The 18,453-nt window shown below is 37.7% G+C and overlaps 1 protein-coding gene and 1 pseudogene across 1 annotated transcript in view; both read right to left on the bottom strand.

Annotated features, from left to right (window-relative positions):
• Window positions 1–18,453, bottom strand: part of Spag16 (sperm associated antigen 16) — an 896,526-nt gene that overhangs the window by 618,667 nt on the left and 259,406 nt on the right. The window lies entirely within an intron of this gene.
• Window positions 7,526–8,148, bottom strand: LOC126508862 (high mobility group protein B2-like; annotated as a pseudogene).

An 18,453-nucleotide genomic window follows, 5' to 3' on the forward strand; every position in this document is an offset into this window, starting at 1 on the left:
ATCACAGTCTGAAAATTGTAGCCATTTTACATATTTTGTACAAGTTGTTTACATAAATTGTTAGGAAGTTTTTAACTAGCCATATCGTAGAAAGTTGTACATGCTTTCATGTTTTAAATAACATAAATTTTGTGGTAATACATAAGTCAGTATGAAAAGTTGTGTGTAAAATCAATTCTGGAAAGATTTTCAAAGAAAAAAGTCATTCCATATTTTGCTATCTGAGACAAACACCAAAATTACTCCTGGCCATGTGCATGCACTAATCTACTTTTAATTAAAATCTTCCATATCCCTTTGCATACTGCTGCCTTAGGTATGGACTGTAAAAGAAAAAGCAGCCTATCTCGTTTCCTAACCCTAAACATGCTTATAATATACAAAAAATAACTTTAAAGTTAATCACATATTTTATGATAGAATTGATTGATTTTTCTGAGCTTTATTAACAAGCAAATATAGTCTGATTAATCCTCAGTGAGACACTAGTGTTGACAGGATACCTTCAAGCTTCTACATGCCTTCTAGCTGCTTCTAAGTTTCAGTCTGACAGGCAATGCTCACAACTTTTTCCATCTGTCAACCCAGCGCTGTTAGGTTGGAGTCGGAATGAATGCTTCCTATGTACTTACAAATCCACAAGATTGAAGTTACAGTTTGCGTTACCCAGAATCCTTGTCAAAAACTGGTTAGAATATTCTAACATTTATATAAGCTGTTTATTTATGTACTTAGAAAAGTTTTTAAAGCTGATCATAATGCTTTGCCCTAGTTTTTCTAAATGTAGCACTGCTAAATATCTACAAAGTTTTGTAGACATGCATATAGAATGAGTGCTGTGCTATAAGAAAGCTAAAAATATCCAGATCTCCAGTCAAAAAGCAAAATATGATTTGCATATGTATAGCCTTCATTCTTGATTTAAAAAAAAGTGAAACTGAAATAAAACACACTTTAATGTGAAAACATTGGTGTATAGAAAATAATTAGATCTCCTGATTAAGTAATTTGTTCCAAGGAAAACCTTTTTTCCTCAATCTATGAGGTTTCTGTGCACATTAGTAAAATAAAAAGTTGCAATTAACTGGTGAAGGGATTACAGCAAAACCGAGAAGAACATCAATACCAACTCGTCATCTAGATACACTATGCGGTTTGTAACGCAAAGATGTTGCTGTGTCATGCAAAAGGTAGTATCTCTACTCTGGGAATGGTTGAAAGAGAACAAAATATTCACACCTAATTTGTTAGAAGCGGTTGAATTAAATGACTAATATAAACATTATAAATATTGTCAAAGTTTAGAGAAATCTGCATTACTGCCACCAGCAAATGTGCATCTGACTGAACGAATGTGGGATAGAAAGGGATCTGAGTTTTAAGCCCTGCCCTCTGTCATCTGATGTGGAAAACAGAACACACATGGCCTTAAGGGCGATTTATTTATTTTTAATCCTGAGTTCCTGTTTTGTAATCATGGCCAGTCTTCCACACAGATGCAAAATTCATCCAGAGTCAGCCCCATCTTTTCAATAAGTAGGGGAAGTAACGCCTTGAGGACCATTTTGCAAGGATGAGAAGACGTATGCATTTCCTTTGAACTGAGTGTTTTATTGGGACCACTTCAATGTGTAAAACAGAGGTTATCAGGAGCATGACTGGGGACACAGGGTGCAGAACAATTGTAACAGACTCCAGTTATATGGACCCAGCGGAAGGGACACAGCTGGGTCTGCAAGCATGAATATCAGAATCAGAAGGAAACGATGAGAAGGAAGGGTTGAAATGTACAGTGTACCGCCTTTTGGAGGAAAGCTGAAGAACAAGAAGGGTAGAGACAAGGTTGGCTGACTTGCCACCTGAGTTCATGACTAACAAGTTGTTGTTTTATTTTCTGAGACATGTTGTAGAAGTAGCTGATTTAATAGACAGAGGCAATTTGTTCTACATATTCAGTTCTTCCTTCTTATACATGTCATTGCTGGGGAGCTCTGTGCCCTCCAAGGCTGCTTCTTTAGGTATCTTGACATCTGGCCCCATCTCTTTACTTGTGAAGACAAGTATAATAAGAATGGATCCTTGTGTCAGAAGTGGTACATTCATAAACTGTCCACCAACATACCCTATTGAAGTCTCTGTAAGAATACACGTGTCGAAGATAAAGTTGGCACTTTCTATGGGATTGGAACCTGAAGCATAGAAGGGCTTGCATTGGAGCAATAGAGTCAAGTAAATCTAAGTTGGAAGGGTTTTTCTTATAAGACATACTTCCATGATCATTGAAAAGAAGTGTCAAGGGGGAAAGGAAAGGTTAAGTGAGCATATTTGGATGATGAAAGAGAGCCCACCCTTTGGGAACAGGGAACACATTTTTGTATCTTGAATTTAATCGCTGGGTCCATTCACTTATCAATCTTTGTGCTCCCTTCTAAGTCAAACAAGCTTTTAACTAATAGAGAAATGATCTCCTATGGCTGAAAGAAAACATGAGAATCACCTGTGCTTTAAGTCCTTAAATGTGGCCCAGGAATAATTGCAGCTTTGGCATCTGGTGAGACCAAGAAGGCTCCAAATATGAGCCCTGCCCATTCTCCATTCAATTCTTAAAGACAAGGTCACCTTGCTGAACTACCCTTACTATCAAAGACTGCAGCCATAATCCCTAATTATTCCCAAGTAGCAGGTTTCAATTGTTCACTTGCAGTAAAACTTTTCATAAAAACAAATACCATCTACTGTTGGAACCAGGATTCACATATACATTCATCACTATGAAAGCTCATGTCTATAGCTCCTAGTAGCTCACTGTTTGAAGCCTACCCCTGTAGAGCTGAGCATGATGCTGTGTTCTGCCTTGGGCTACAAATGTGTGTGGTGATCTGCTCTGCAGTGTTGCGTGGGGTTCATGTACAGATGTTTGACTTGCAGTGGGGTATGACCTCATAGTCCCATCACAAATGGAACATATCGGAAGCAGAAAATACAGATAATGCACCCAACTACCAAACATTGTGGCTTAATAAATCTACTTTTGAACATGTTCCAACACTAACATCTTCATTTGGCAAAATCTAAGCATGATTTCTAATACAGTGTGACTACTTCATGTGATCTATTGGATAGTTGCATCAAAAAGACAACAGCTACAGAGTTCGGTGTATGTGTCTCTTGCTCTTGGGATCAGGTATCAACTGCTCTATGTCTCAACGCTGCTATAGACCAACATCTTGAGAGAGTATCTTTCTGAATTATGGATCGCCTAGAAAAATGATCAAATGCAAACTTCCAAATAAGAGTTACTAAATACATATTTTTCCACCAATGTAAAATTGAAAAATTGTAGATTGAACCCTTTAAAATCAGGACCATCTATATTCACACTACTACCAAATTGCTTTAAGGTAAGAATCCATTCTTTTGGTGCAAGTTCCAGGGATAGCTCATTCTCCTAAGATTCCATTTCTCAGATTTTATCATTGGAATCATGCCTGTTCACTGGAAAATAAACAGTTATAGTCTGAATTTCTTTAAATATTTCCTTTATTATATTCAATTAAAACATATCATAGAATTAATGGGATATAATATTCCTATCCAACATTTATTTGTAAAAATTTAATCACAGATTCACTGACAAACACACAGCCACTGGAACAACCGTGAACGCTATAATTAAAAGCAAGGACACAGGAAGACCAAGGTTTCTCCATGTTTTCTCAAGGTGTTCTCCCAGTTTGAGTGACATCTGGCAAGTGTGAAGGAAGAAAAAGTACAGTGTTTCCTAGTAAGGACAAGAGCAAACCTAAATCAAACTGTACTTTAGCTTGGCTATTTCCATTCTGCGGAGTATCAGATTTACAGGAAGCAGGAAGAACGCAAGTGAATAGATGCCTTGGATGATTGCGTGGTTCTTCCAACTAGCAATCAAACTGTGAGAGGGAGGGGAAGAAGCCATGCAAATTTTTAATTAAAATGTTTCTTTCTTAAAACTTCCAGTAAAAACGATTGTAGATAATTACTGTATGTAGAGAATGCTAAACAAACATATAAATCTGAACTTTAGGCTGTTTATACTCGTATTCAGATCTAGATTAGAAATTGTCGCCCCCTGCTGTCGATTGGGTGCAGTAAAAGGCTTAGAGGATGTTTAGGGTATGCCTAAGAGCAAGAAGTAGCAGCAGACCAGGTCCACTTTCCCAGGTACACTCTCTGCCTGAAGCCTTCAAAAGCCCGGCAGGAAGTGGTTAAAGATAAAATGCTGGGATGGATCTGGGAAAAAGCGAAGATTCTGCACTGGCCAGCAAGTGTTATGTCTATTTCTGCATCACAGACAGCGAACAGCAAGGCCCTCGTTAGATCAGATAGAACCTGAAGGGGCAGAGTGCTGCTTACTCAGATCTGTCTAGTTTTAATCACTGGGGACTTAGAAGATGATATCTGGGGCAGAAAACCTTTTCCCAAGTGAGCTCTGATGGCCCTCAACAGAAGTACTCGAGGAATTGATAAAAGTGAAGGTGAGACACTAAGGAGCCTTTGGCTAAAACAGGGAAAGACCTATGATGCAGAGCAGAGACGGCCACTCCGGGGCACACGAGCTAGGCCCTGAGCAGAAAAATGGGGAGGTCCGCAGTTTCCAATCACTTTACTTTGCAGGCATGTTTGTGTGTATCTGTGCATGCCTGGTGCCTGTGGGGTCATAAGAGGATGTCTGATCTCCTGGAATTGGAGTTGCATACAGTTATGAGCTGCCACGTGGTTCTGGGAATAAACTCAGATCGTCTGGAAAAGCTGCCAGTGATGTGAACTGCTGAGCTATCTCTTCAGATGCCCCTACTCCCTACACACTTGCAGATTACAAAGACTTTGAAAGAAAAAAAAAGGCATATTTTGTTTGTTTTAAAGTCTAACCACAAAGAATTTAGTGTGTTTTCTTGGGGAGAAGCAAATGAAGTTGCAAGCTGTAAAAAAATTATGATTGTAAATTATAATCACATGTTATTTTGACTCATAGAGCAAATGTTCTTATTATTTGAGTCTCCACATTCAGCTCAAGCGCATATAGTATACTAAATTTCTTTAAACATTATCACCTCTCCCCAGGTAAAACAAGAAATGTTGACTTCTGAAATAAATGACCAGTTTCCAAAAGCCATAGGAACAGAGCAAACATAAGGAGATTGCTTAAGATTATATATCTATACCCATAAATGATATTTCGAACTAATAAATATGAGGGCAGATAACAGGCTACCTACCAAGTTATACATAGTACCATCACATAGAAGACTACTTTAATTTTTATAATAATTCAACAACTAAGGATGGAATGGAGATGCCCTTTACAATTATTACTATTTTCAACCACCTTTTCATATTTGGCTATGCAACAAATTAGCTTATTATAATATTAATTTAGGCTTATTGCAGAATTTCCGGCTAAAGCAAAATGTAGATGGTAACAATGACATTCCCATGGTATTTACTGTTGCTGACTATTTGCTCATCATATTTAAGGCTCTGCTCTGTGTCCATCTGAAATAAATGTCTATCCGTGAAAACAATTTGACAATTATTATGTCAGACCACTCTCCCTGGTCTGCAATGTGCTTTACCCTACATCAATGTGGGCACATTTTACAAGAGTCTGACACATTCTAATGTAGACACGGATGCTTCCAGACTCAGTCTTATTATTTGAATTTGTCTACCAGCACAATAATTTACATCCTAACTTGACCCAAAATTATTATTGAAATGACTACAGCAGGTTTAATTAATCTAAGTGAATTTTGTTGAGATAGCCTGTCTTTCTAGAAATAACTTGTTATTTTAATTTTTCTACTTAGTGATTTATGAGTAATTTGGTTGGTATAAGACTATTAGAAATTCATAGATCATTAAAAGCTATAATATTAAGGCATTATTGTGAACTTGGTTATTTGAGTCCTTAAAGATGGAGAGTATGTGAGTGTAAAGGGAAATTTCACTTTTATGAAGAAACATGTAAGTATGAGCATAATCAATAAATATAATCAATGGCAAAGAGTGGTGGAATCCTGAATATCAAAAACGAGGAGAAGAGGGAGCAAGTAGAGGCCTCACCAATGAGAACTGCCTGTTTTGGAGGAGACATACCAAGAGGTAGGACAATGTGCTCCCTCAAACGCATTGCTGTGAGACAGCCTGCCGTGTGTGTGTGTGTGTGTGTGTGTGTGTGTGTGTGTGTGTAATACACATGGGTGTGATATGACCAGAAATAGAAATAGATAATATAAAGTGAAGGATGCAAAGCATACATGCCTTGAGAAAAGATTTAAAGCAATAGAAAAGCAAGAGCTGCAAATAAAGAGCCATGTGGAGGTGACAGAGTCAGTCAGTTTCCTGAAAGAGCAATCTACATACAGGAACAAAATGGTCATCAGTGATATTAAACTATGAGTGCAGGACTATAGATTCCCTAATGTCAGAAATTTTACTGAGGAACGGTTGTCAAAGGGCAGTAATAAGAAAAATAGGGAATCTGCCGAGAGAAACATGTATTCTAATAGAAAGCATCACACGTAAATCCTAACAGGGATTGACTAGGGAAAAATAGGGACCAGGACAAGCCATGCTAGAGTAAAATTCCTAACAAGGAAATGAAGGTCACAAGGGGTAAAGAAAGAAGCTCAAAGAAATTCAGTGGCTTTAGAAACTAGCTTGTTTTAGGATATATTTTTATTTTTTATTTATGTTCTCGTGTATTTGTATAAGTCTTTGTGTGTATGTGGCATGTGGGGGCATCTTACAGTGTCTAGGAGAGGGCTTTGGATCCCCTGTAGCTAGAGTTACAGGTCGTTGTGAATTGAACCTGGGTTCTTTGGAAGAGCAGTAAGTGCTCTTAACTCTTGAGTCATCTTTCCAACTACCGAGAAATGGACTCTTCAAGAGTTCTCTTCCAGTCTAATGCCTTCTTTTCTTTAACTGCCCTTTTACATCACTAAGGTCTATATTGACTGTTTCCTGAAGAAAAGAGACTGTATGTCTAAATCTCATGTGCTGCTGATCTATAACAATGTACATGAATAGTGATCAAAATTGACAAGCCATGCATCTACTCAGAACTAGGTCCTAGTGTTAGATCTCTGCTCAGTAGCTGAGTGATCATACCCAGAGTACAATTTCTTTTTTAAATATACATTATTTTATTACGAATTTAAAAAAAGAGAAAATGCAACATCCTAGAAAAATTACTGATAGTACAAATCCCTATGTATGTTTGCTGTGCTACCATGAGTAATTAAAGAAACCATTAAATATTTAGGAACATTCAACATCAAAAGCTTTAAATATAACTGTATGTTATATCCCCCAAAAAGCTACAAACTCCTTTTTTTAAAGTGTTTTCTCTACAAAGAATCTCATCAGCTATACAAAAATCTATACAGTTTTTATACTGAAGCTAATGTTGAGCTGCACTTGAATTTCACATTCTTAGCAAAATAATTGCCTGAGTACTTACACTCCACACATTTTAGGATGGCATTTATTGTTCCTCCTCATCTTCCTCCTCATCATCTTCATCTTCTTCCTCCTCCTCCTTTTCCTCATCTTCTGGTTCATTCTTCTTCTTTGAGCCTGTTGGCCTACCAGGACCCTTCTTTCCTACTTTGCTTTTGCCCTTGGCACGGTATGCAGCAATATCCTCTTCCTATTTCTCCTTTAGTTTAGCTGCCTTCTGCTCATAGCGTTGTTTATCTTTGGCCGACTGTTCAGACCACATCTCACCCATTTCTTTTGCAGGTTCTCCAATAGACAGGCCTGGGTGTTCACTTTTGACCTTTGGGCGATGTTCAAAGCAAAACAGGAAGAAGGCAGACGGTGGTCTTTTTGGAACATTAGGATCATTTTTCTTTCCTTTCTTATCACCATTGGGAGGAACTTAATTAGTCATCTCTCTGTCATACCGAGCTTTGTCATTCTTGGCCAAATCTCTGAACTTGGACTTTTCCTTTGCAGACAGGTCTTCCATCTTTCAGAGCACTTCTTGGAGAACATGGCGAAGTGGACTGACGATTCAGGGTGCTTCTTTTTGTGCTCCTTGCGGCATATCTGCACGACGAAGGTGCACATCTTGCCCTGCGGCTTGTTGTGGTCTCCCTAGCCCATTGCTGATGGTTGCGCTGTGTCTACTTGGCGCAAGCCCGACAGGGACACTTCCTTCCCCAAGCCACGGCGAGAATTGGAGCAATTTCTTATCTATGCTAGTGATGACATCATACTAACATTTTCTAGACACAGTCTACCTAAATCAATGTTAAAACCTGCACATGGTTTTCATCCTTCTACACCCAGAATGGGGTATTTAATACCATGCTCATTTACAAAGTGGGGGTTCTGCAAAATAGGCTTGGGAAGGAAGAAGACAGCAGGAAATAAGTTAGTAAAAACAGATGGTGAAGCTGAAAAGTTGGGGAGAGGTAGCGTTCCTGTTCAGAAGATGGGGAGTGGATACCACCAGGAAAGAAAAGAAGAGCCCTTCAAGGAGAGAGGTGAAAGAATGGCAGCTCTGGGTGGGTTTCTGCTTCACGACCTCACTCACCTACCCGACTTTGTAGCTTTCCCAATAAAATACCCTTGATCCACAGAGCCTCTTACAGATCTTGATTCCTTATAAAAAATGCCTACAGAGTGCAGGGATGCTTTAGTGGTCCCCAGACAGTCAGTATCACTTGCTGCCTTCAGAGATGCAGGGATGCTTTAGTGGTCCTCAGACAGTATCACTTGCTGCCTTCAGAGATGCAGGGATGCTTTAGTGGTCCTCAGACAGTCAGTATCTCTTGCTAAGCAGATGCCATGACTAAGTAAACAGTGTCCATTTTTTCTCACTGTTTTCTTTAGAACAGTGGTCCTCAAGCTTCCTAATGTTGCGATTCTGTAAAACAGTTACTCATGTTGTGGCAATCCCCAACCATAAATTTATTTTGTTGCTACTTCAGAAATGTAATTTTGCTACTGTTATGAATCACAATGTAAATATCTAATATGCACAACATCTGTAAGTTACTTTCTTATTATTTTACTTAGTTCTAAGCAATATCAATTAAGGCTTTCTCAATTGTTATACTATTTGAATTATGAAATATACATTTATCAGAAATATTATCCCATGCTAAAATGTTGAAATTACATCTTTGGGGCCTCTTTCAATTCAAAAATAATTCGGTAATTGGTTGTGCATGATATCACACTTAATATTTAGGGACATTTCAAGTTACCATGTAGTGGTTCCTGATTTGTGTGGAATTTCTAGGAGCAGTGAGAGGGATGACATTGAATTTCTAGCATTATTATGTAAAAAATACCTATGAGTTTGCCTTGACATGTCAATCTACTCTTATTTGCTAAGGATATTTATATTAATAATATACGACATATGAAAAACTGCAAAAAAATAACAAACCAAACATAAGGCATTACAATACATGTAAAAACCAGAACCAACACACATAAGCAAGAAATTCAGTATCTGTATGCACACGGGGAGCAAATTAGCAATCTGATGATCAATCGGCAGTAGCTGAGAATCAGCTGTGGAGTATTAATGTATGTACTTTATTGGAAATTATTTTCTATTGTCCCTAGGCATATAAAATACACTAAATATTTATACATTTAAGGGGAGAAGTTTTATTTTGAAAAACCTAATGACCATATTAAAAATAATCCATTTTGCCAAATAATTACAAATCATTGAGTAATAAATAATAAAATAACCCCTTCCCAATTCTAGGACTGTATCAACCATAAAATAGTTTATGAGAAACATTACTTCTGTGATATGAAGCTATCATTGATTAAAAATATTAACAACTGGGAAAATAAACGTACACAAAAAATGACTACTCTTCCAAAATTATTTTCAAATGGAATTGTGAATAAGAGAAATCAAGTTTACAAAGTAAAATGCAGAAGGTAGAAAGTTCCAGTTTAAGGGATTTCTAAAAGGCTGAAACTGTGTCAATCTGCTGGGTCACTTTCCCTCAGTAAGGGAGCCTCTCAGAGGCCCTGTTTATAAAGTGGAGAGGGAGAGTCAGGGATCCAGGGGGGTGAGGGATGGGGGCGCTCCAACAGAAAGCTTTTACTCAGCCTGTGGATTTTCAACACCCTGTCTCCAACTCTAGAGGAAACGAGGTTTGGGGAAATTTTAGCATCCCCCCTTCCTTTTCTTCTTCCTCCTCTTCATTCTCCTTTTCCTCCATCTTTCCCTGCTCTTCCCTTCACTCACCCTCCTCCTCCTTCTCTGCTTCTAATTCACTTACTCACAGTAGAAAGCTCAGCAAAACAAGTACTCAGTGTCACCGAGGAGCACAGAGTTTTTGCTTGACTACTCATTTTCTATTTGTGGATAGCTCTGGGAACTCATTTTTTTAAATGAACAGATTTCTGTGGACTTCTCATAGCAAAACTAAGATAAACGATGTTTTTCTTAGAGGCTGCCTTAGAGAGTGTACCACAGCCAAAACGATAATATCTTGTGACAAGAGCAGTAATAAGAATACAAAATTGTTACTTTTTCTGTCCCAGTCCTCACGCTTTAACAGCCATGTGACTTTGTAATATTCTACTAATAGTAGTCAAAATTTCTTTAAAGAAAATATAACCAAGATTAAGGTAAATGCTATATTCATATCACATTCCTAAGTGAAAAATGTCCCTGGGAAAGAGTTCCAGCTTCAGTTTAAAAACATGAAAATAAATTCCTGCTTAAACAAAAACCAACCTTAAGGATTTTTGCCTTGTAAAACTGTAAATAAGCAGATATGCAACTCATAAGTATTTTCAACTGGTAAATGGGAGGTAAAATTTGCATTTTAATATAATGACAAAATTTATGGGCTATCTTCCAAAGAGACTTTTTAACATACTCTTACATTTCTCAAAAGAACTTGCATTAATAATGCAGTGTGCTACCAAAAGAACTGTGCTAAATATTAATTATGTGAGAGTGAAATGAAAACGCACCGAGCTAAGGATTTAATAGAATTCAATTTGTAAATAAAATTATGATGCCCAGCTTTAATTAAGACATTACACACTAATTTTCCTTGGGTGATCACAATTATAATTATTGCACACATGGGTGAGTTCCCGAAATGTTTTAATAGAATTTAGGATGTGTCTTGGTGTCTTTAAGGCCAATCATGTATATGGATTTTTTAAAAATTCATCCAGATAGCACTGCACTATCTGAAGAACTAGCTAAATATCTGTATGAAATACTCTTTACAAAATATATGTAAATATGCTCAATTATAATTACACAAATTAACTATGAATCCTAACCTACATAATGTACTTCACTACCTCCAGGAAAACATAAAGAAAGCATTTATAAAAATGGAAATAAAAAAAAATGTCCACTGATGACATTTCATCTCATGCCTACATATGTAAGATACAACTTTCCCATGTATTTTGCCAGTGTGACACTTGGAATTTTAGTTATTTCTTACCAATTATTTCATCAGTCCAGAACTTAAGTTGACACCTAATGCAGAAAAGGCCTACGCCAGCAATGCTCTTCTAAAGAGCATCTCTCCAGTTTCAGCCTCCATCCCTTTCTATCAACAGGGCCCATAGAGTAAAAGAAGAAAACTAAGAACTAACTTCCACAGATTGTCTGCCTACCTCCACATGAACATTATGGCACACCCACACCCGCTCAAAGACAAACAAAACAGGTGAATGAACAAATAAATAAAAAAATTAAAAATCAGTTAATCGACTGATGCATAAACGTATGTGCTTACGAGGCAGGAGAGATGACTGCGTGGTTAACAGCACTTGATTCTTGCAGAGGATGCGCGTTTGGTCCCCAGCACCCAGGCTGTGGCTCCTAACCCGCTGCTGCTAGAGCTCCGGGGATTAAACTGTCTCCCTGAGCTCCCAGGCACCAGGGGCACATAAGGCCATGCAGACAAATAACATACATATTAAATAAATACTGGAAAATATGTGCTTACGGGTTTGGAGGGAAGAAAAGTGCAACCAACATGGGGGAGAAGGAGGACAAGCCACCATGGAGAGTCACACCTTCAATTCAGCATCCCACAATGCCAGAGTGCCAGCCAGGGAAGCAGTAACTGCAATTGTTCAGTTGAAGGCAGTGATAATCTCCAGATCCAACTGCCACCCCAAATCCTTTCTCTCCCCAGGCTCCAACCTGAGACGGCTCCTTTTTTCTCCCTGTAAACTCAGTGAATGGCACCTACCAAGCTGATCAAGTCAAAAAACTTCAGATGAAAATTTGTGTCCCGCGATACATTCTATAAATCTCCTCCCTCCAAGGCTCTGACAGCTCCCCCAGTCCTCACTAAGCCAAAAAGGAACTGGCACCTTAGTTTACAACTGTTCTTGTCACTCCTGCAATTCACCCCTTCTTACCTCTTCTTCTCTCATTAATAAAAGGCAAACAGCGTAACCCTCAAGCTTAAATTCTTGAGTGCTTCTTATTTGACTTGGACTGAACCTGATTTCCTGGCCCTGCCCTTCTTCCAGTATGATTTCTTGTGAGTCTCTTCATTTCTCGTTACAGTCCATCTCCACTGATTATTCTTTCTCTGAATTTCTTGAACACAGTTTAAGTCTTCCCACTTGGTGCATTGCATATTTTTCCCTAACCATACCTCATTGGAGCTTCTCATCTTTCATGTTAAAACAACATTTTATTAGCGTTCTAATGCTCACCAAATTCCAGTTATTAATATTTAATTCTTCATATTGAACATTGTTTCTCCTTTCTTAGAAATACACAACTACAATATGTATTCACTTGTATATTGATGTATATATTTGCTTCATGTGTGTGAGCATGATGAGATTTTTGGAGAAAATATTTAAAAAGTTGTTTTTTTTTAAATCCACGAGGTTCAAATTTTACTGCTCATACATTGTTGGGTATCTACCCTTCCACTCTTAGGAATGAGGTACCATTACCAGGTGCTGTGCTGTTAAAGAATACTGAATATCACTTTCCCAGAAGCCACCAACTGCCTATATCGTCCCACCTGGGTGGTGGGACTTTTCTTCTTCTTCCTTTTTTGAAGATTTTGTCTGGCTTGAGCTCATATATCTTGTGTAAGCGGTCACAACTATTGTGAGTTAATAGCACAGCTGCGCTTGCGTGTTCAGAGACATGGCTTCCTTATAGTCATCCACCAGCTCTGGTTCTTCTTCCTTTTCTACCCCTATTCTATGAGGATGATAAAGACACTCCATTTAGGGCTGAGAATTCTCAAGTTTCTATTTCTCTACACTGTTGGTGTTTACTACCAACTACTGCAAAGAGAGCTTCCCTTCTGATGAGGTTTGAGAGATGCTTAGTATACAGGTATAATGATTGGACACCAGTTTAATACTGTGCCCTTTAGCAGAATATCAGTGTAAGTAGGTTTTCCTACAGTCTAGGATATGTCTAATACAGGATCTTAGCCTTGAAAATAGTGTCAGGTATGAGTGTCACCATCTGAAATGGGTCTTAAATATATCACTCTGTTAACAATAAAATTATACACTCAGATAGATGTAAGAGTCATAGAAATCATGAGTAAGTGAGTATAGGGATGGATCAGAGACCAGTATTCTCAAGAAAGCAAAGCAAGAATTGAAATTGGAGTAAGTAAACATTAACATTCAACCTCTCTGATTCTATCTATTCATTTTCAAACTAATTAAATTTTCTTATGTCTAAAATCCCACCCAGCTCAAGAGTAATTCTGCTTTCACAAATTGCTAAATGAGGAAACTTCTCATAAAATATCCTTTTCACTTTAGGGTGGCTTCGTCCCAGAGGGCACAAACAGGAAGCAATGAGTGAGAAAATTAATGCCTGGGCTCTGCAGAGCGAGATGGCTGCAAGCACCTCAGAACCTGTACTTCTTTTTTTTAATATTTTATTTTAATTAATTTATTTATTTATTAAAGATTTCTGTCTCTTCCCCACTGCCGCCTCCCCTTTCCCTCCCTCTCCCCCAATCAAGTCCTCCTCCCTCATCAGCCCAAAGAGCAATCAGGGTTCCCTGCCCTGTGGGAAGTCCAAGGACCACCCACCTCCATCCAGGTCTAGTAAGGTGAGCATCCAAACTGCCTAGGCTCCCACAAAACCAATAGGTGCAGTAGGATCAAAAACCCATTGCCATTGTTCTTGGGGTCTCAGTCGAGATACAAGTTAATTTGTGATCTTCATACTATTGTTTGTACTAGATCATTATAGCAGTAACAGAAGAGTTACATGCTCCACAGACCAGATGTAGACTTTTATTTCAAGTCTCTTGTACTAACACAATAACATGAAACTTTTTTCATACCACCTAATTATTTTTATATAACAGTCTTAGAGCTTGAATAATGACCCATTAATTGTATGGATTATTAGTTTCTTAACTCAGTATTTTCATGAGTTTATTTTGTTGAATTTTACTAAACAAAGGAAACTGATAGTTCCATTTCATTTGTTTATCATTGTATCCTAGCACTTAGCCTAACCTGTGTCCTGGATGAGTCTTTTAAGGGGTTTCATCCAACATTTTGTCTGTTGACACAGTTGCTAATGAAAAGCTATAACGTATATTAGAATTCCTGGGAAAGGAATTAGCTACACTTATTCTTCATAAACAGGCTGCTGGGGGAACAAAACTCAGTCCTTGAGTAACAACAATGTTCTTTCTTCTTGAATGGGATCTAAGCTACTATAGGTAGTTACAGTACATGTAACAGTCTTCATCTTCCACTTTTAACTATGGTTTATTTTTCTCAAGGGTTTGTTCCTTGTGGTCTTTCAAGATATAAAAAGATTATATAGAGAATTCCAGAAGTAAATAACTTACAAATTTTAAATACTAAAATTCTGATTAATTAGGATGGTGGAAATGGACTCTATCCTGTTCCATCCAATGCAGAACGAGGCTCATCCCTTGTCTACAGTGTCCATGCGCCACATGCTACCTTCCCATTAGTCATGTACTTTGGCTATAGCATAGTCTTGGCACAGCATCACGGTGCCTACAGTCTAGCGGCCCTTGTTTACTTAACAATAGCTCCAAAGCAGAAAGACGGGGATGAAGGGGATCTTGTGGCATATGTCAGAAGAAATGACTAACTCTGGCACAATATTGTAGTGTTGCAGGTCAGGCGATAAAGTCACACATTGTACAGAATGAAGAACCCATGAGCTCGAAAAAGAAAAATTTTGTCGGGTGGTGGTGGTGCACACCTTTAATCACAGCACTCGTGAGGCAGAGGCAGACAGATCTCTGTGAGTTTGAGGCCAGCCTGGTCTACAAGAGCTAGTTCCAGGACAAGCTGTAAAACTGCAGTGAAACCCTGTCTCAGAAAAAAAAAAAAAGGAAAGGAAAGGAAAAAAAAATTATTGTGGGCATCACTTACGGAGTATTGTTAGAATATACTGTCATAGAAGTATATTTTGTTATTTGCTATTGTTAATATCACACAGTACCTAACTCATAAATTCAACTTTATCCCAGGTATGTAAGTATAACAGCAAAATGTAATGTATGCAAGGATCCATGCTACCTATGATTTCCTGCACCCACTGCTCTCTTGGAACATATCCTCTGCAGGGACTGAAATATCAACAAATAACAACTAAAATCAAGGGATTGATGTCTATATTTTATCCAGAAACTGAACATTTCAAAGCTTTTAACAAACTAGAATATTGTGAAGATTTTAAATATTTAACATTAGCCTTCAGGGTTAAACAACTGCATTGTCATTAAAAATGTCACTAATTCTAAAACAGCCTTTAAACAAAACAAAACTGAATGACGAAGGATATAAAGATAGCATTAGAATATTAAGCTTACATTTGACAATCAGTCTTAAAAATAAACTGTTTACAAATGAAAAGAATCAAATCATGGTATGTATTTTTATATCTTTGGATACACTAGATATTTATGAATCTATATTTGTGCATAACTAAGTTAGTAGCAAGAGGTCCAAAGAGCTTTCTAAACTAGTATTCATGTCACAGAATGACAAATAGTTGGAAACAGCCTGACTATCAAGTTAGGGATGAATCTTAATTAAACAAGAGTATTACGATAATCATTAGAATACATATTTTCAATTTTTATTCAAACTGAAATCTATTCAATTCAGTAAGGAAGCAATGTATAATGTCACTGAAAACCAAGGTAATTGCTTATTAATAGCTGTGAAATTTTTCATTCAAGTTTACTAAGGAATGTTTTACAAGGACTATCCCACTTCTGTTTTCAAAATTCGCTACATATTCAGTATTTATTTAAAGTAGAATTGTGTGTCAGAGAACACAAGCACGATAGTCAGACATCAGCCAGAGACAGCATTGGAAGGACCAAACTATGTAACAGCAAACACGTACACAAAGCAATGTGATCGGCATGCTTATAGATAGCATGGAGTAGATATTAGTAAAGAGCAAGCTTGACTTTGCTTGTCCAGGAAATTAAATAAAATCAAGAGCAAATGGATAAAGCAAATGTAGTAATTAAAAGTAGATAAAATATCAGAAGGTCAGACAACCTCCACAAGGATGTGCTTCATTGTTTCAAAGACGAGTAAGTTGCTTTGCAGATCTGCGAGAAGGTACATGGCTAATCAACCTTGCTCATCAATATTCAAAATACCATTCTGACTTGTACAATTCTTAGGGTATCTAGAGGGAAGGTATAGTTCTAAACTGAATTGTATTTTATAAGTAAGTATTGTGTTTCAAAAGATATATGTGAATTGACTCACACTGTAATTGTAGAATTTTTTAAAGTAAAAAAGTCTCTTTTCATAACCATCCTCTTTATTAATGTAGCATTTGTTATCTGAATGTTTATCAGTCTAGCTGAGTATGATTGAATCAGAAAAAAATCTTTTTGCTAGTTTGTTTATTGGTGTGTGGGTCCCCACCTTATTACTATTGAATCAGAATGCTTGGAGACTATACTGAACATACATATGTTATTAATTTTTCAGCAGTTTTTTCATGTATTTTAATACTTGAGAATAATTGTCTTCACACATCATAAAACAAAGAAGTAGATCAAAATTAAATTTATAACTGCAAAGGATATAAGAACATAAAATTAGCTAAAAGTTTCAGCTTTTAAAATGGGCATAGATTACACAGCATGGTAACATCTCTAAGTTGTGTTTTTCATATAAAATACATCAGCTTCTCAGTACACTGAAGCAGTTCTCTAGAGATGGAAGGTCAGAGTGGTTGTGACTGAGCAAAAACCCTTGGGAAAGGCTTTCTGCATTGGACCCAGCCTACCTGCTACTTCACTTTCACCACCTCCTCCACCTCGTCTGTCAAATGATCTCTTACAATGAACACAACCTAAGTTAATACATGTAAAGTGCTTAGAACTGTGCTTGACCCATGATTCCTGGCTCATTAAACGTTAGTTCCTTATGCAAAAGGGATAAACAAGATAGATGTCCCTTCTGCTGTGGCTTGTAGCCAGGTATTTCATCACATACATAAAAAACAGGATGAAGGCTACACAGGGTAATGAATGAGGAGTCTGGTTGGATTCAGAGAAGTTGAGGGAGAGCAAAGGTGGGCAGGAAGGAGAGCCAAAACAATGGCCCAGATGGAAAATTGCCGAGGAGGGGCACTGGGCACATGGCACGTTTTTAGCTTGTAAGAGGTGAGACTTTGACCAAGCAGAGGAGAAGAGGGATCAAGAGGGGATTGGAGACATTCTTAGAGATTTTGATTCAGGGACAGGGGACTTTTCTCAGTGCTTCATGGCTTTCTGCTAAGAAAGACACTTCTCAGGAACATGAATGACTCCTAAAGCAGGGGAGGTCTGGTCACCAAAAAGCAGAAGTTTTTGACTGAGCAAAGCTAATTCCTACAGCATGCCACATTTTCTCACTTTGGAAGAAATAAATCACAAAACAAATTGTGGGCAATCAGGTTCATTCTTGATTTTAAGCAACAGACTACTGAAACCTCTGATAATCCCTCTGCTCTTTCTTTTTCTCTGTGTGTGTGCTGCCTGTTTTTTTTTTTTAACTTTATTTATTATGATGGTGCAGGGGCAAAAGTTCTCACTTGCCATTGTAGGTGGCCATTTATGAGTCACAGCACAGCTTTGCCAAGGATCCAGGGATCAAACTCGGGTCATCAGGTTTGTGCAGCACACACATTTACTGGGTGATTCATCTTATTCATCTTACTAAACCATGTTTAGTACCTTTGTGAGAGCCTCACATAGCCTAGCGGTGCCTTGAAACCTGCCAAGTCTTTAAAAATAACATTGAACTCATTCCATCACTAGGATGATGAGATACCAAGGAATGACACCACAACCCATTTTCATAAAACCACTACAGAAAAGCAAAATTAGTGTATGATAAATCATTTCTCCCTTGTGGACATTAAACTGTGACAGTAAAACATTA

Source organism: Alexandromys fortis, unplaced genomic scaffold (assembly GCF_014885135.2).
Source record: "Alexandromys fortis isolate MF-2015 unplaced genomic scaffold, M_Fortis_MF-2015_v1.1 scaffold_40, whole genome shotgun sequence".
Lineage (NCBI taxonomy): Eukaryota > Metazoa > Chordata > Mammalia > Rodentia > Cricetidae > Alexandromys > Alexandromys fortis.